This window comes from Balearica regulorum, chromosome 2 (genome assembly GCF_011004875.1).
Source record: "Balearica regulorum gibbericeps isolate bBalReg1 chromosome 2, bBalReg1.pri, whole genome shotgun sequence".
Classification (NCBI taxonomy): Eukaryota; Metazoa; Chordata; class Aves; order Gruiformes; family Gruidae; genus Balearica; species Balearica regulorum.
In genome coordinates this window covers 116651957-116667991 of record NC_046185.1, presented here as the reverse complement: position 1 = coordinate 116667991, position 16035 = coordinate 116651957, and the positions used below count along the sequence as shown (strand labels likewise).

General features: G+C 47.5%; 1 protein-coding gene across 2 annotated transcripts in view; it reads right to left on the bottom strand.

The window, feature by feature from the left end:
- The window catches only part of TRANK1 (tetratricopeptide repeat and ankyrin repeat containing 1), a 55377-nt gene extending 53787 nt beyond the window's left edge, over window positions 1-1590 (bottom strand). The window contains exon 1 of one of the 2 annotated variants that reach the window (XM_075745475.1): window positions 1500-1590. The gene's annotated coding sequence lies outside the window, so the exon portion shown is untranslated. Of the gene's footprint in view, window positions 1-1495 lie in introns of both variants that reach the window. The other variant, XM_075745476.1, reaches the window with a different exon arrangement.
- Between the last annotated feature and the right edge of the window lie 14445 nt (window positions 1591-16035).

Genomic DNA, 16035 nt, shown 5'->3' with positions numbered 1-16035 from the left:
ACACAGCACTAACCAGCTGCTAGGAAGGAAATTAACTCTATCCCTGCTGAAACCAGGACAGTTGGTAAAAACACTGTGCCGTGGTTTAACCCCAACTGATAACTAAGTACCACGTAGCCGCTTGCTAACCCCCCACCCGCTCCGTGGGATGGGGAGAAGAATGGAAAAAACCCTCATGGTATTTTTGAAATAAAGACAGTTTAATATGTTAACAAAGGAAAAGAATAATAATAACAACAACAACAATAAAACAAGTGATGCACAAATGCAATTCCTCACCACATGCAAAAAGAACCTGATGCCCATTCTGTTGCCAAGCAGCACTCTCACCTCCCAGGTAGCTTCCCCAGTTATATATCGAGCATGATGTCATATGGTAGGGAATATCCCTTTGGCCAGGCTGGGCCAGCTGCCTTGGCTGTGTCCTCTCCCAGCTTCTTGGGCACCTGGCAGGGTGTGGGAAGCTGAAAAGTCCTTGACTTAGTGTAGACACTACAACTATGTAGCAACCACTAAACCCATCAGTGTGTTAGCGACATTATTCTCATCCTAAATCCAAACCAGCACTGTGCTGGCTACTAGAAAGAAAACGAACCCTTTCTCAGCTGAAACCAGGACACACTGGTAGGACACACTCCATTTTGTGTGTTTTCATGGGAAAGCAAAGCCTCTTCCAATCTGCAATAAACTCACACTATCAAACCTGATGTTGATTTTCTGTAAATTGGGCAAAAAATGCAAAGATTGATGAGAGATCTTTTGCTTTTTTTTCTTCCGAAGTGCACACTGCGCCCAAAATCCTCTTCAAATGAAAAAGCCTGTTTTGTGAAGTGACCACTCCACGACCTTGCACAAGAGATTTGCTTTTCAGGGAAAAGGATCCAAAACCACTGAAGCCAATCCTTAGCCCAGGGCCGTGCCAGAAGAGTTCTCTTTCTTCTTTTCAAGCACAGATACATCATGACATCTCCCCCAGCGCTTCCACGCAAGCTGTACCAGGCCAATACACGCTCCCAGATGCCGGGCTGCAGCAGGAATGCACTCTTCCCTTTTTCTCCTTCAACCACCCCACGCATTCCCTGGCAGGCTTCCCAAGCAGCACAGCCCCGCCGCACGCCAAACCCCGCACCCGCGATCCTTATCAGGGAAGCACGACCCCTCCTCCAAATTGCTGGAACCTCCCGCTCAAGTACACGGGAAGTTCACTCCAGCTCGACCAAGATGGCAAGCCACCCCCGAGGGGCAACGGCTCCCGCCGCGGTGCAAGCAGAGACGTACAACGCGTGAAGAACCGCGCAACGGGTGCGCGCAGAACCGTGCAGAGCAGGCAGGACCGCGCAGCGCGGGTAGGCACCCCCCAAACCCCGCACGGAGGGGCAGCAGGCTCGGCGGCTTTGCCGTGCCGAGGGGCGGCCGATGCCCCCCGCTCCCCCACGCACATAACACGGCGGGGAAAGGGGCGGGGGGGGGAAGCAGTCACTGCGCGCGCACCTACCTACCTGCCTCCCGCCGCCGCCGCGCGCAAATGCCCCCGGGGCGCGCGCCGGCCGCCGCCCCTAAACACGGTCGCCCCGCGGCCCGCCCCCGCTCCGCCCCGCGCCCCGCCCCCGTCACCCGCGTCACCTCGGGAGTGGGGGGGCGCGCGCGGGGAATCGAAACCGCCACGGCCCCGCCCCCCGGGAGCGTCGTGTGTGTCCGTGTCCGTGTGTCCGTGTGTCCGTGTGTGTCCGTGTGTCCGTGTGTGTGTGTCCGTGTGTCCGTGTGTGTGTGTCCGTGTGTGTGTGTGTGTGTGTGTCCGTGTGTGTGTGTGTGTCCGTGTGTGTGTGTCCGTGTGTGTGTGTGTGTGTCCGTGTGTGTCCGTGTGTGTGTGTCCGTGTGTGTCCGTGTGTGTGTCCGTGTGTGTGTGTCCGTGTGTGTCCGTGTGTGTGTCCGTGTGTCCGTGTGTGTGTCCGTGTGTGTGTCCGTGTGTGTGTCCGTGTGTGTGTGTCCGTGTGTGTGTGTGTGTCCGTGTGTGTGTCCGTGTGTGTCCGTGTCCGTGTGTCCCCGCCCGCTCCGGGTCCCGGGGGGGGGGGTCGGTCTCCGCTGCAGGAGGACGGGCGGCTGGGTGATAGCAGGCAACCGTCTCCTAACAGCACATTCGGAAACCTGCAAGATCGCGTTGTGCTCCCACCGCGGCAGGAGTGTAAATGCCTTTTTTTTTAAAAAAAAAAATGACGTAGCAGCGTCTTCAGCTTACGTCGAAAATCGAAAATCAGCGTTTGTCCCCGCCTCAGTCACCCCTTCCTTCATCCTGAGGCGCGGTACTGTCCCCGGTGATTTCCCAAGACAGCCCCCGCTCAGAGGGAGTCGCTACTGCTTTGGTCTTCCACGGTTTAAGCAAAACCTAGGGAGTGATGGCTTCTCCTGTTGTAACGTAACTGTTCGCTAATGCATCATTTCCCATTGCCTTTTCACACTGGGAAAAGGGGATCAATAACCAAAGATTAATAGCCCCCCCCACACACAGACCCCCGCCCCAGCAGCCCTCATCGCGCTGTGCAGCCGGCGAGGTGTTGGTAACACACCAGGGTTTGGTCACAGCACCAAGGCTTCTCTCCAACATCCCCCCTCCCCAGCAGGCTGGGGGTGGGCAAGAGCTTGGGAGGGGACACAGCCAGGACAGCTGACCCAAACTGACCAAAGGGGTATTCCATACCGTATGACGTCTGCTCAGCAACAAAAGCTAAGAGAAAGGAGGAGAAAGGGGGGGCATTCGTTATTACAACATTTGATTTCCGGAGCAACCGCTACGCGTACTGAAGCCCTGCTTCCTGGGAAGTGGCCGGACATCACCTGCTGATGGGAAATAGAGAATAAATCTTTTGGTTTTCCTTTCCTTCCACACATGACCTTTGCTTTTGCTTTATTAAACTGCCTTTATCTTCACCCATGAGGTTTTTTCCATCTTATTGTTGCCCTCCCCCGGTCCTGCTGAAGAGGGGAGTGATAGAGCGGCTTTGGTGGACACCTGGTGTCCAGAGAAGGTCAACCCACCACAGTCCTTTCGGCACCCAACGTTGGCCACAAGACAACAGCAGTTTTGTATTAAGCGTGCTATGGCTATCATAGGTACTAAGAGGCAAGCTCCTGTGCAGGTCACAGAGTTTGTTTGGCTACACTGCTTATCTCTTTATTTTGCTGAGCTTGGGAACACGTTAATACAAATAACGTCTCTGTGCTTTGCCCTGGCATTGACGGCCTTGCTGTGCTGGGGGAGCTGTCTTGTGGAGAGGATGGGGGAATACATCTCCCTCTTCCTACTCAGGACTGATGTGGATGGGTTTATTATACAGGCTCCCAAGGTCCTTGTTCACCCTTACGTGAGCTGTTTCATACTACTAATTAACACTGTTAACATAATATGGGGTTTCTGGAACCTGATGTTGTCCTGGTGTAAGAGAAGACAACTTTTGGGTGAGGTGATACTGAAATGTGCTCTGAGGCGGCTGGTCCCTGGGTGGCAGGGTGCGTGGAAGGATTTGGGCAGGTACCTAGGATGGTTATCACCTCCCGTTACCTGGAACTTCACACCTGAACAGGCAAGCAACCCTGGCAAACCAACGCGCCACCTGATAGAAGGGTGCCTTGCCTTACCCCAGTGAAAACCAGCAGCTTCCAGCACTGTACTGGGGCCTGGCCTGTGCCTATCGAGCCACAGTGCAGTACTCTCAGAGGACTGTGGTTGAGGCAGGGACACAAACTGCACGTGAGGACACCATGGTCAAGATAGGGACCCAAAGAACCACAGCTACAGTGATTGCCCCAGTAGTGAAAAAGTGGACAAGGAGGTCAATGGGTCCATGTCATGGATTAGTAAGGGAGGAGGAAGAGGAAGAAAGGTTTGATCAGGAAGCCAGTCCTTCAACAAAGAAATGGGAGGAAGGAGTGATAGAATTCAGACAGGAAGCAGAAACTACCCGGTCCCCGACCTCATCAGAACTTCGAGACATGCGGATAGATTACGGCTGCCAGCCAGGTGAGCGGATTGCTGCCTGGCTGCTCCGATGCTTGGATAATGGGGCCAACAGTCAGCAACTGGAAGATAGGGAAGCCCAGCAGCTGGGATTCCTTGCTAGAAACTGGGGAATTGAGAGTGGAATTGGAAAAGAGGCAGCAATTTGCTGTCCTTTTGTCACAGCACCAAGGCTTCTCTCCAACACCCCCCTCACCAGCAGGCTGGGGGTGGGCAAGAGCTTGGGAGGGGACACAGCCAGGACAGCTGACCCAAACTGACCAAAGGGGTATTCCATACCGTATGACGTCTGCTCAGCAACAAAAGCTAAGAGAAAGGAGGAGAAAGGGGGGGGGGGGGGGTATTCGTTATTACAGCGTTTGTATCCGCAGCAATTGCTACACGTACTGAAGCCCTGCTTCCTGGGAAGTGGCCGGACATCGCCTGCTGATGGGAAGTAGAGAATGAATCTTTTGGTTTTCCTTTCCTTCCACGCATGACTTTTGCTTTTGCTTTATTAAACTGCCTTTATCTTGACCCATGAGTTTTTTCCCATCTTTTTTTCTCCCCCCCTCCCCCCCCACCCCTGCCGTCCTGCTGAGGAGGGGAGTGATAGAGCAGCTTGGTGGACATCTGGTGTCCACCCAAGGTCAGCTCACCACATTCTCATATAAAAATGAATTTCTGCTAATCATCCATTTTCTGCGCTGAGGTTTCACATAAATTATCCTGCTAGCCATTTAGGGACTGGAGAAATGAAGTAATGCTAATCTCAGCGTGGGTGTGTTTACCACTTTGCTCTAAATGACATGCATCAAAATAATGGAGCAAAGCCACTTTTTAAAAAAGCAGTGTTGTTTTGGAGCTGCATTGATACGAGGTGGGAAAACTGCATGCTCCTCAGTGTAATCTTGTTTGCTAAGTGACTTAAAGAAATCAAAGTCCATGGGTGGGATTTTGCAGTTTTTATTCAGGCAAAAGTCCTTGTGTGAGTCAACAGAATATAGATGGTGAGAGGAATGAGTGGCTGCTGGGGACTAATGTATCTGGCATTTCATGTAACCTCTGAATTCCCTATCATTGTTATTTAGGGGTGTTTTCATTTCAGTGCAGAGAAACCAAGGACCAACCCACCTCAATTCTGGTGCAGAAAGTGGAAGACACTGCTTTCTGGCTTGGAAGGCACTCTGACCGAAACAGTGGCACAACAAACAGTCTTTGCTACATCTGTTTGTAAGCCATGGGTATGTTTGTAAAACCAGTCAGGAGACAGAAAACGAAACTTCTTTTTTTTTTTTTTTTTTTTTTAACTCAGCCGTAAAAATGAAACTTGGCAGCTTGTAAGCCTTTCGCCTGTGTGCACCAGGGTGTTTCCTGCTCGTGCAGAGCGAAATACTTCCAAAAGCTGCGTCCCTGCCACGCACACACATTGCCAGTGAATTGCTGAGTCTGCAAATTATTACGTTTCCTGATTCTATACGAGTGGAGAAGGAACAGAAACTGAAAAGGGCGGACCCGCTTGTGGAGGCAGTGCCGCATGTCTGACAGTCCATAGGCAGATAGACAGGTAAGCAGTTAGGCAAACTGGCTGATATGGGGCGCTTCGATGCAGAAGAAGCAGCACTGGGAGGAGGTGCTCATAAAGTCCAGCAAGGCAGCATAAAATGATGTATAAAGCCCTTTCTACCTAGCTCCTACACCCCTTCTGTTGCAACTGTAGAGCAGAGGCATTGGCGTGGGTATGTTTCCAAGGGAAAACATTTCTTTTGGATAGGAAAGTGAGTAACAGATCCCTCCACTTCCTTGTCACTCCATACATGAACCCACGCATCAGAGCTTATGATGGAGATGCATCCATTGCATGGAAGAGATGGGCCTTGGCACGAGGCTGATGCTAGAAATCATGCTTTTCAGCTCTGCTCCTTTTTCAATGATGAGAAAACCTCACTTTGAGGGGAAGAACACCCTTCATAACACATCCAGGAATGAGAGTTGCAGCACATATCACAAGCCCTCGGCCGTGCTGAGCTTGAGGGAGCTACTCCACCAACAGCTCTTGCTTTCCTCAGCAGCCAGCATCTCCTGGATCCCAAGAGCGCAATGCCTAGCCAGGGTCAGATACTACTACATCTTACCAGAGATCTATGTCTGGTGGGATGCAGACTCAGCTCCCAACTGAAGGCGTTGCATCTGTTGTAGTGGCAATGTGCACCCGACACTGACACAACCTGAACTGGTAAATCATTGTTCTCTCTCCCTCAAGGACCTGAGAAAACCATACCACGTGTCAGGGTCCTGGGGACACCAGTCAGCCTTCAGGGCCCTGACCAACCTCACCCGGGTCACGCCCAACTCCTGCCCATGGGCCCAGTGATCACGGGGCTCTGTCTGACCCTGGTTCTCCTCACCGGGCCTGATCCTGACCCTTACCCACAGGCTGACATCCCAGCATGGCCTCAGCTTGTCCTCATCCCCATGGAGCTGCCCGATGCCCTGGGCTGGGGGGCTGCACCTGGCTCCCCCCAGCCTGCCCAGCTCCCTCACTGGGGTGGCTGGGGAAGCCCCTGCACGGCTGGTCTCCTGGGGATCCCCATGTTTCCCCATCCCTTGGGGAGTAGCTGGCCCTTGCTGCTCCCTGACACTGTGTCCTGGTTTCAGCAGGGATAGAGTTAATTTCCTTCCCAGCAGCTGGTTAGTGCTGTGTTTTTGATTTAGGATGAGAACAATGTTGATAACACACTGATGTTGTTAGTTGTTGCCCAGCAGTCAAGGACTATTCAGCTTCTCATATTGGCCTGCCAACAAGAAGGCAGGGGTGTGCAAGAAGCTGGGAGGGGACACAGCCAGGGCAGCTGACCCAAACTGGCCAAAGGGATATTCCATACCATATGACGTCATGCTCTGTATATAAGTGGGGGGTGGGCCAGGAGACAGGTCAGCTCGGGGTCTTGTGGAGTATCAACATCAGGTGATGAGAAATTGTGCTGTGCATCACTTGTTTTGTATATTTATTATCATTATTATTGTTGTTGTTGTTGTTGTTATTATTATATTTTTTTATTCCTTTTGTTTTTGTCTGATTAAATTGTCTTTATCTCAACCCACAAGTCTTTTTTTCCTTTTCCATTTTCAATTCTCTCCCCCATCCCACTGGGAGGGGGGAGTGAGCAAACAGGTGTGTGGTTATTTCAGCTACCTGCCAGGTTAAACCACAATACACCATACACGGAAAAACATGTTTTTCCTGGTATAACTGCCCCGCATGAGAGAGTTAGTCAACAAAAATGCACTGGCCATAAATGATGTCTCCAGTTATTACAGCTATGAGGGCAAAAGTTTGTGGTTGTAGGTGTGGTTTCGTGGAGGTATCCAAGCTGCAGCTTCTATCAGTGTGATTATTTCAGGGTGTTTGCTTGACTGTAAAAGGGTATCTCCAAAGTGACGTAGTAATACTAGTGCTGAACTTGTGTTTGCCCTAGTTTATTTGTGAGATCAAGAAACCTCTCCCAGAGAAATCAGGTACTTCAGAATAATAGCTTTAAAAGAACTTTTTAATGGAATCGTAAGCATATAATAAGTGAAGGATAATGCAACACAACTAATGGCAAACACATGCCTATTTTATTATTTCGCTTCTAGTTGCCCTAATGCTGAAAAATCCCTTCACATCTCTCCTAATGAATCTTGCCTATTATCCTTTCCTGTTACTCCTTTTCCTTAAATCCTGACTGCTTAACCTTGCCTGTGTCAGCATCATATAGGCTAGTATACTTGTAAACCATCTGAATGTCTATCAAGGCATTATATAGCCCTCCAAGAAAAGGTCTGTATCATTGTACAAGCAGTTGTCAGCGATCCACACACAGTTGTTGGTGCTCTTTGCAACACAAGGGGTTTTGTTCCTCCTGTGTTTGCCAACAGCACAGTCCACAGCCATTTTCTGGTGTTATTCTTTATCCGCTTAAAACAGTTGTGTCCTGAGCTGGGACTGGAGTTCTGTGACAGCAAGCACTGGATAACTTGTTAGAAAAGCGATATAATCTTTTACACCACAAGGCCTGTTGTACACGGAAAGACTGCTCTAGGGATGTGTCTTAGCTAGACTTCAACCTGACTATTGATAGCAGCATTAAAGCTGTGGCAGCATAAAAATCATTTAGTACCACACAAATAGTTATCTTCATTTACTATCTCCTTTTATAGCTGCTAAACAATTTGGAACAACCCAGCCAGTTCAAGTCTGTTTACATGAAGTGTAGCCACTCCTGCGAGAGCGGTTCAAATAGTTGTACGAGAGGCAGAAACTGAGCCGAGCGAGTGATGAAGAACAGGTAGGAAGAGCAATAGGTGTGACCAGGGTAAAGAAATGTGCCCCTTCTGCACCTGTCATCTCAATATATTTGTTTTGGAGGGAAAATAACTGAGCAAGGAGGAGTGGGGGCAAGGGAAGAAAGACAGAAAGGTGGAGAGCAGGGAAGAAGATGAAGGTTGGAGGAAGGCACGCCCTGAGGCTCGCTGGTACAGGCTGGAACTGATGAGTCTCCCCAGCAGCAGCGCCTGAAGGAATCTGGAGAAAGGGCAACCAACAGCCAGTGGCAACAGAACAAACAAAAACATGGGGCTTGTCATCAGAGTTGAGTCATCCCGACAGAAACACGTAACTGTAATAAAACAAAGATACATACTTTTGTATGCTTCTGTTTTGAAATAAATCCATAAATTTACCCTAGTTCTACTTCAGGTAATTTCAAGCCAGTAATTTCAGATCCACATCTCTGTGCTTCTATACCAGCTAATGGGGTGCAGCCACCTACGGGTGGTATGATATGGGAATGACAAAACCCCCAGGATAGCTAAGACTGCATGAAGCCAATCACAAAAATAACAGCAGCAAAGGGCCACCTCCTGCTTTGGAGCAGGAAGGTAAAGCCTGAATCAGCAAAGAACGTGTCCATCTGCGACACCAAGGACTGAATGGGATTTCAGCAAGAGAGAGTGGCGTTGAGCCTTACTTCATGAGAAACAGAGGTGACAGCCTTGATGACAGAGAGGAAGAGGAATGCTCCTAGGAAGAGAGGCCCAAGGGCCAGGAGATGTTTGTGCATCAGGAAACCAGCCAAGAATCTGCACAGGCTAAACAGGACACCTAACTGAAATATGCTCCTATCCAGGTCTCAGCATCAGCATACTCCTAGCTGCACACCAGACAAGATTGTCAGGAATTTCCGTGTTTGTTTTTGTGATGAGTACATGCCAAGTGTTAAGCAGAAGGTAATTGTTTTCACTGCCAACAGTGGGCACACTATCATGCATGCAGAGGACCAAACAGCTTTTCCAAATTCCTCTTCTCCCCTTATGCGATTCAACCTCCCAAATCCAGCTCATGACAGTGACTACTAAAAAGCACACGTTCTGCCACCCATCCTCCAGGACTTCCAACTGAGCCAGTGTGATCTCCCCCATCCCAGGGGCACAGCGTGGCTGGCATGGCCGCTCCTGCTCAAAACTGAGCATCCAGGCACCGCACCCCTGTGTCCATTCCATCCATGCAGGATGTTTCCTCCAGTTGCAGGACTGCTCCTTTGGTCAGTATCTAGACCTTTGCTTGGTTCTGGAGTTGCTGGCAGGATTTTCCTGAATCACTTATTTCTTACCAAGCACTTGTGGTGGGTTGACCCTGCCTGGGGGCCAGGTGCCCACCAGAGCCGCTCTATCACTCCCCTCCTTCACTAGACAGGGGAGAAAAAGTATAACGAAAAGCTTGTGGGTTGACATAAGGACATGGAGAGATCACTCACTAATTATCATCACAAGCAAAACAGACCGAACTTAGAGAGGGAATTCACCTTATTTATTACTAAGCAAAACAGAGTGGAGGAATGAGAAATAAAATCAAATCTTAAAACACCTCCCCCCACCCCTCCCATCTTCCCGGGCTCAACTTCACTCCCGGCTTCAACCTCCGCCCCCCCCTCAGCAGCACAGGGGGACGGGGAATGGGGGTTATGGTCAGTTCATCACGCGGTGTTTCTGCCGCTTCTTCATCCTCAGGGGGAGGACTCCTCTCATCATTCCCCTGCTCCAGCGTGGGGTCCCTCTCACGGGAGACAGTCCTTCATGAACTGCTCCAGCATGGGTCTCTCCCATGGAGTGCAGACCTTCAGGAACAGACTGCTCCAGCATGGGTCCCCCATGGGGTCACAAGTCCTGCCAGCAAACCTGCTCCAGCGTGGGCTCCTCTCTCCATGGATCCACAGGTCCTGCCAGGAACTTGCTCCGGCCTGGGCTTCCCACGGGCCACAGCCTCCTTCAGGTGTCTCCACCTGCCCCAGCGTGGGGTCCTCCACGGGCTGCAGGTGGAATCGCTACACCCCCTCATCCTTCCTCCATGGTCTGCAGGGGGACAGCCTGCCTCACCATGGTCTTCACCATGGGCTGCAGGGGAATTTCTGCTCCAGCGCCTGGAGCACCTCCTGCTCCTCCTTCTGCACTGACCTTGCTGTCTGCCGATGTTCTTACATCTTCTCACTCCCCTCTCCAGCTACAAAAGCTCCCTCTAACTTTTTTTCCCCTTCTTAAATATGTTATCACAGAGGCACTGATTGGCTTGGCCTTGGCCAGTGGTGGGTCCGTCTTGGAGCCGGCTGGCATCGGCTCTATCAGACACAGGGGAAGCTTCTAGCAGCTTCTCACAGAAGCCACCCCTGTAGCCCCCCCACTACCAAAACCTTGCCACGCAAACCCAACACAGCACTATACCCAACCCTCTTACTCACATACATCCCCTCCACTAAATGTCCACTAAATTAAGTTAAAAAAGGAAGCGGTGAAAAAACAGATTGCTTTTGTGTCCATCTCAGTTTGGCAAATGAAGAGCCTTATCCTACAAACAGGCACATCTTGTTCACACATCTACTGTCATACTACTGCAGGAAGACAACATAGCTGCGATATACTCTGATTACCTTCAAAAGTGGCGGGGATCTCTTTAATTAATGTCTAAATACTACTTATTCGAATGTCTCACCAAGTTTTCCACAGCACTTTTAACTGTCACAGGCTTACAAATCTATTTAACCGTAGCACAAGCAGGCAAGAAATTCTGAGTTACACACTGCAGATATTATTATCTAAAAACCTCAGAAGTCTCTGCAGAACGTGATGCAAATTTTACGCAATTCTGTGGGTCACTGCGCTCTTCTGGTTACGTGGCTCCTCTGAACAACAGCCACGTATTGCAGCACGGGGTGTCCCCCTGATTGGGCATGTAGCTATTTGCTCTAGACCTTTTTGCCATTGGGAGCAAGGTCTCTCTGTGGAAGTAAAACTCAAAAGTGAAAATTTGGCAGAGCTTCAGCAGCCTGTTTCCCCTCCACTAACTTAAAAGCCTCTTTTTACCTCTTATAATTTCCCCCTCCTTCCTCTCTCCTCCCCCCCTCCCAATTACAGCACAGCAGGAGAGTAAACCGAATGCAAACCCCAGGTCATTTTTATTTCATTACTGATTAATAACTGCTGTCAGTGTGGTTGCCGGAGTGGTGCAAACCTCCGTGCACCCAAGCCCCTGCGTGCATTCTCAGCTGACTGAAGTCCACGGTGCTTTTGCTATTCTCGATATCCATTGAGAGAAATTAAATACCCTGAGAACAGTGGTGGTAAAAATTCCCCAGATCCTGCCCAGTAACTGAATAGGTACATATTAACTAAAATGGGACTTCTAAATTTTAGAGCAGGCAGGTCACTGGCTGGAGGTGAGAGAGGATGGTTTATCCCCTTCTTTCTGGAAAGTAGGCTTTTTTTTTTTTTAATTTCTTTTATCTTAGAAAGTTTAGGAATGTACAAGTCATTAGAGAGCTTGGCCCAAGACTCAGATGTCCTCACAAGAGCTGGTTCATCTACTAAAGGAAAGGCTAAGGTATAGAAACTTCAGCATATGTATTTTTTCCATTCTTGCCAGATATTTATATAAAGAGCAAAATCAAAATGGGACTTTTTCATTCTCTAGTAATCACAATAAAAATTAGGATAAACCACCCCCTGTATTTACTACCAAAGAAAATATTAGAAAACAATTGTTTTTCCCTGCAGTCCAAACACACAATAATCAGAGAGACATAGAAGAGCCCAGGTTGGAAGGGGCCTCCAAAGATCATCTGGTCCAACCTTTGGTGGGAAAGGGAGCCTACATGAGATTATGTAGCACTGAGTCCAGTCTCATCGTGGAAATTTCTAGCGATGGGGACTCTACCACATCCCTGAGGAGGTTTTTCCAGTGATTGATTGCTCTCACTGTAAAAAATTTCTTTCTTATATCTCAAGATGAGGACACCTGTATATAATTTAAAATATGTTTATTCTTCAATTTATTTCCATTAACATATAATAATTCTATATACTTAATATAGTACTTTTAAGTTCATCTTAAGCTTTCCCTAACTGACACTATGCCAAAATAACTGATCTTTGAGAATATACTAAATCCCAGAGGAAAAAGAAAACAGTGACAGAATACATACAATGTTATGCAGTAGTATTACACCAACATACAGAAGTTACCATCCAGAGCTCACAAAATGTTTTATAAAAATAAGTCTTATATTCTGCGGAATACACAGTCACACAGAAAATAAGTTACAAAAATGAAGGAAAAAAATAGGGCTTTTGTTTCATACTTCCCAACTGGCCCAGAAGATTTTTTGTTTCAAAGGAAAAGATAAGTAGAATATCAGAAAAACTAACATCATTGTGAAGAATAGCTTGGAAAAATCTAAACACTGTGGAATGATGCAGTTACTGTAACGGGGAAAAAAAAAGTTGGCATAAAATTGGTCTCTTAAATTTGGTTTGCATTCTTTCAGTTATCTCTTTCTAGCCAACTGGAGATAGCTTTAAGAAACTGTCATAAACTTTGCTGTTGTTTGGCAGTAAAAAACTGTAAGAAGGGTGAAAGATACAATTTCCTATTAATATGCACATCAAGGAAAATTATTTAAGGGCAAATGAGAAGATATTTCCAGAGACTGGAATATCACCTAGGAAAAAAGCTGTTTCTTGCAAGGAATTTTATAAAAGTACTAGCATAGAAAAAACCCTGTTACTTACTGGAATGCTGCTTAACTTGCTTCTCTTTAAAAACAAACAAACAAAAAATCAGTCTTTTTTGTTCAAGCAATCCTCATCTTTCAACCTCCTATTCTGCTTGAGCTGCAGTCTAAATCCCTAATAATTTTAACCTTTTAAATTGATTTCATCACTCTTCAGTCCTTTCTCCAGTGTAGCAGGTCTCTGCCTTTTTGTAGCCTTGCCTCCTATTACAGCATGTGGTCTTGGGTTCTTGCTCTGTAAAGGAGAAGATAGTGTTGGGCCAACCAGGATTCACTTGTTTCCCCTATGCTACAATCCCATGCTCTAATTCTTTCTTAAACCTTATTTACTATTTCTTTATATTCTATTTTAACTGCTCAAGCCAAATAAAGCAATGGTGACTTTGAATGGGTCACTAACAAACTACAAATACGTTTAAAAACAGGTTTTTGGGCTTCTTAACACATTTGAGTTGGAATAATCATCGTAAGTAAGTTGGAATAATCATAATAACTACATGCTGCAGCTAATAAGTGGGTAAGACTGGAAAATGTTACATTATATAGTAGATCAAGATCATCACACCCAGCACTAGAGTGATCTTTGCATTTTTTAAAAACAAAATGCATTTTATAATAAAAATCAAAGAATTCAAAATCCATATTGTGACTGGCACTTGGGCCACCTCTTCTCAGCCGTAAGAAAGATTTAATAAGATTGTAGTTCTACTGCATTATTTTTTCTTTTTTATTAAATGGTGCTGTATGTCTCCAGGGGAAAAAATCACTACATTTCTCTAATGACTATGGGGCTGTTTCAGTTTTGTGTCTTTCTAAGAGACTAATTCTTGCCTTTTGAAATTTCTTAGCATTGACTGCTAAATATATCAGCTTTCCTCTTTGGGATCTTAAAAAGCATTAAGATTCCAACAGGCTTTTTTCATTCATTCTTCACCACTTCTGTTGCCCTGACACCACTTCTGAGCCCTGGCATCCAAATACACTGGTTATAACTTCCTAAATTATTCAAAATGAAATCTAGATAATTTTTTATTTGATTTAATAAAAACAAATTCATATATTCTTTATCTTCTTAGTAAAAAAAAATAAATCTAAAAAACAAAGAAGTATTTCACCATGACATGTATGTCTCTACCAGGCTTCTCTGGTGAATTATTTTTAGGGATTAAGTTGTGACTGATGTTTCCCTTCTTCAACGGATTGTCACACAAAACAACAATTTAAGCTTGAATGTGTCAGAGCAAAGCTTGCAGGGTATGAACAGGCCAGGCTGACCTCCAGCTGGAGCAGTTGTGATGCAAATATGAAAAAGTCTTCTGATGGCTACTCGCAGCCAAACAGAGAAATAAACTTAGTCACATCAGCTTCAACATGGAAATTGGGAGCTTGGCACAGACCATGCAAGATTTTAAAGCTTCATGCAAGCAACATCCAGTAAAATGAACTGCATCTGTATGACACAAACTATAACGCAGGTATAAATAATAAAAGGTGGAAATTTTCCTCCTGGCTGGTCTAGGGCACATACCGACAGCGCAAATAGCTGTCAGCAACAACGCACACAAGGAAGGGTTTGAGTAAACGTGTTCTGTCCCAGACTGTGCGCCAAGATCCAGCAGATGCTTTCAGCTCTCCCACTCCCCTTCCCAGCTGCTCTGGGTAAGGCTTGTGGCAGGCTGCCCAAGGCCACCAAAACCAGATTCCTCCCCTTGGTTCAGATGCTGGAGCAGAGCCAGATTCATCTGCTCTGAAGCCAAGTGCTCCCCGTGCTCCCCAGGTCGCTGCACGGTCAAGGTTGCCCTCTCTTTGTGTCTATTAACCCTTTGCCACCTGCCCCGCTCACACTAACAGGGGGGCTTGTACCAAGGTCCCGAACCTCTTCCTGCGAGTCAAAGCAAAAATGCACCATGGCCCAGGTAGTCGTCACTGCAACCAGAAGGTTCAGGAAGGCACGGCCGCGGAGGTGGCATGGCAGGACTGCTGGCCTCCGCCCAGGGTGTTTTGCCAAGGACAAGTGGGGAACCCAAAGTCAGCCTCAAAAGTAGCTCCTGGGGAGACCTTTCATGCCTGGGGGTACTGCAGGCACCTGTGCATAAGGACAGGAATTAGTGACACCTCACAGCAACCGTCCTGGACAGTGCTGTGGACAAAAATGGCCTCGCATGGCAAAGCACCTTATACCGAGGTACCACCAATAAATGTTTCACACAATCCTTAACACTCACAAAAAAATGGTTTTGCTTCATGCTTCACACATTCCTTGCAGGGTCTGTATTTTCTTCAGGCCCTTGGCCAGGGCACGGCCAAGGGCATGGCCATGAGCCTCTTGTTTAAAGTGACACCCGTGAAGATATACTTCTCGGCATGTTTTTTTTTTTCCCCTGCAAAGTGAAAACTGCTTTATCCATTGCTGTCAACATTTTGAAATGTAATGTACAATTCCAAACATGACGACAGGTGTTCATGTAGAGGATGAGAAGTGGCTGAAACTACATTACATTAGATGAAGCGGTGCTAGGTAGATGCTAGGTAGAGCGTCTTCAACTGGAATGATTTCTTGTCATTGCAGCTAAAAGCAACTCATAAATGGCACGAATACACTGTGGTGTTTTACACAGTGACGCGCCCACTACACCACCCTGACAAGGCACTGCAGTGACAGTGCCCTCATGGAGAAGTTCCTGCCTCTCCGAAGCTCCGTTTGCAGCTTGCCTGAGAGAAGTGGAGCTTTCTGTGCTGAGGGAAATGCTGCGAAGAACTGTTCTGCACCAGGAGGTGCTGGTCCGTTACGATCCAGTATGAGATGGCACTATAAACAAAGAGAGAATAGTACAGATAATCTTACATGCCTTTTGATGCTGGGAACCTCGAGTTGCGCAGCATCAAACGGGCCCCCAGTGCACGTGCAGCGTGCCGTGCAGACCCCGTCCATAAGAAAGG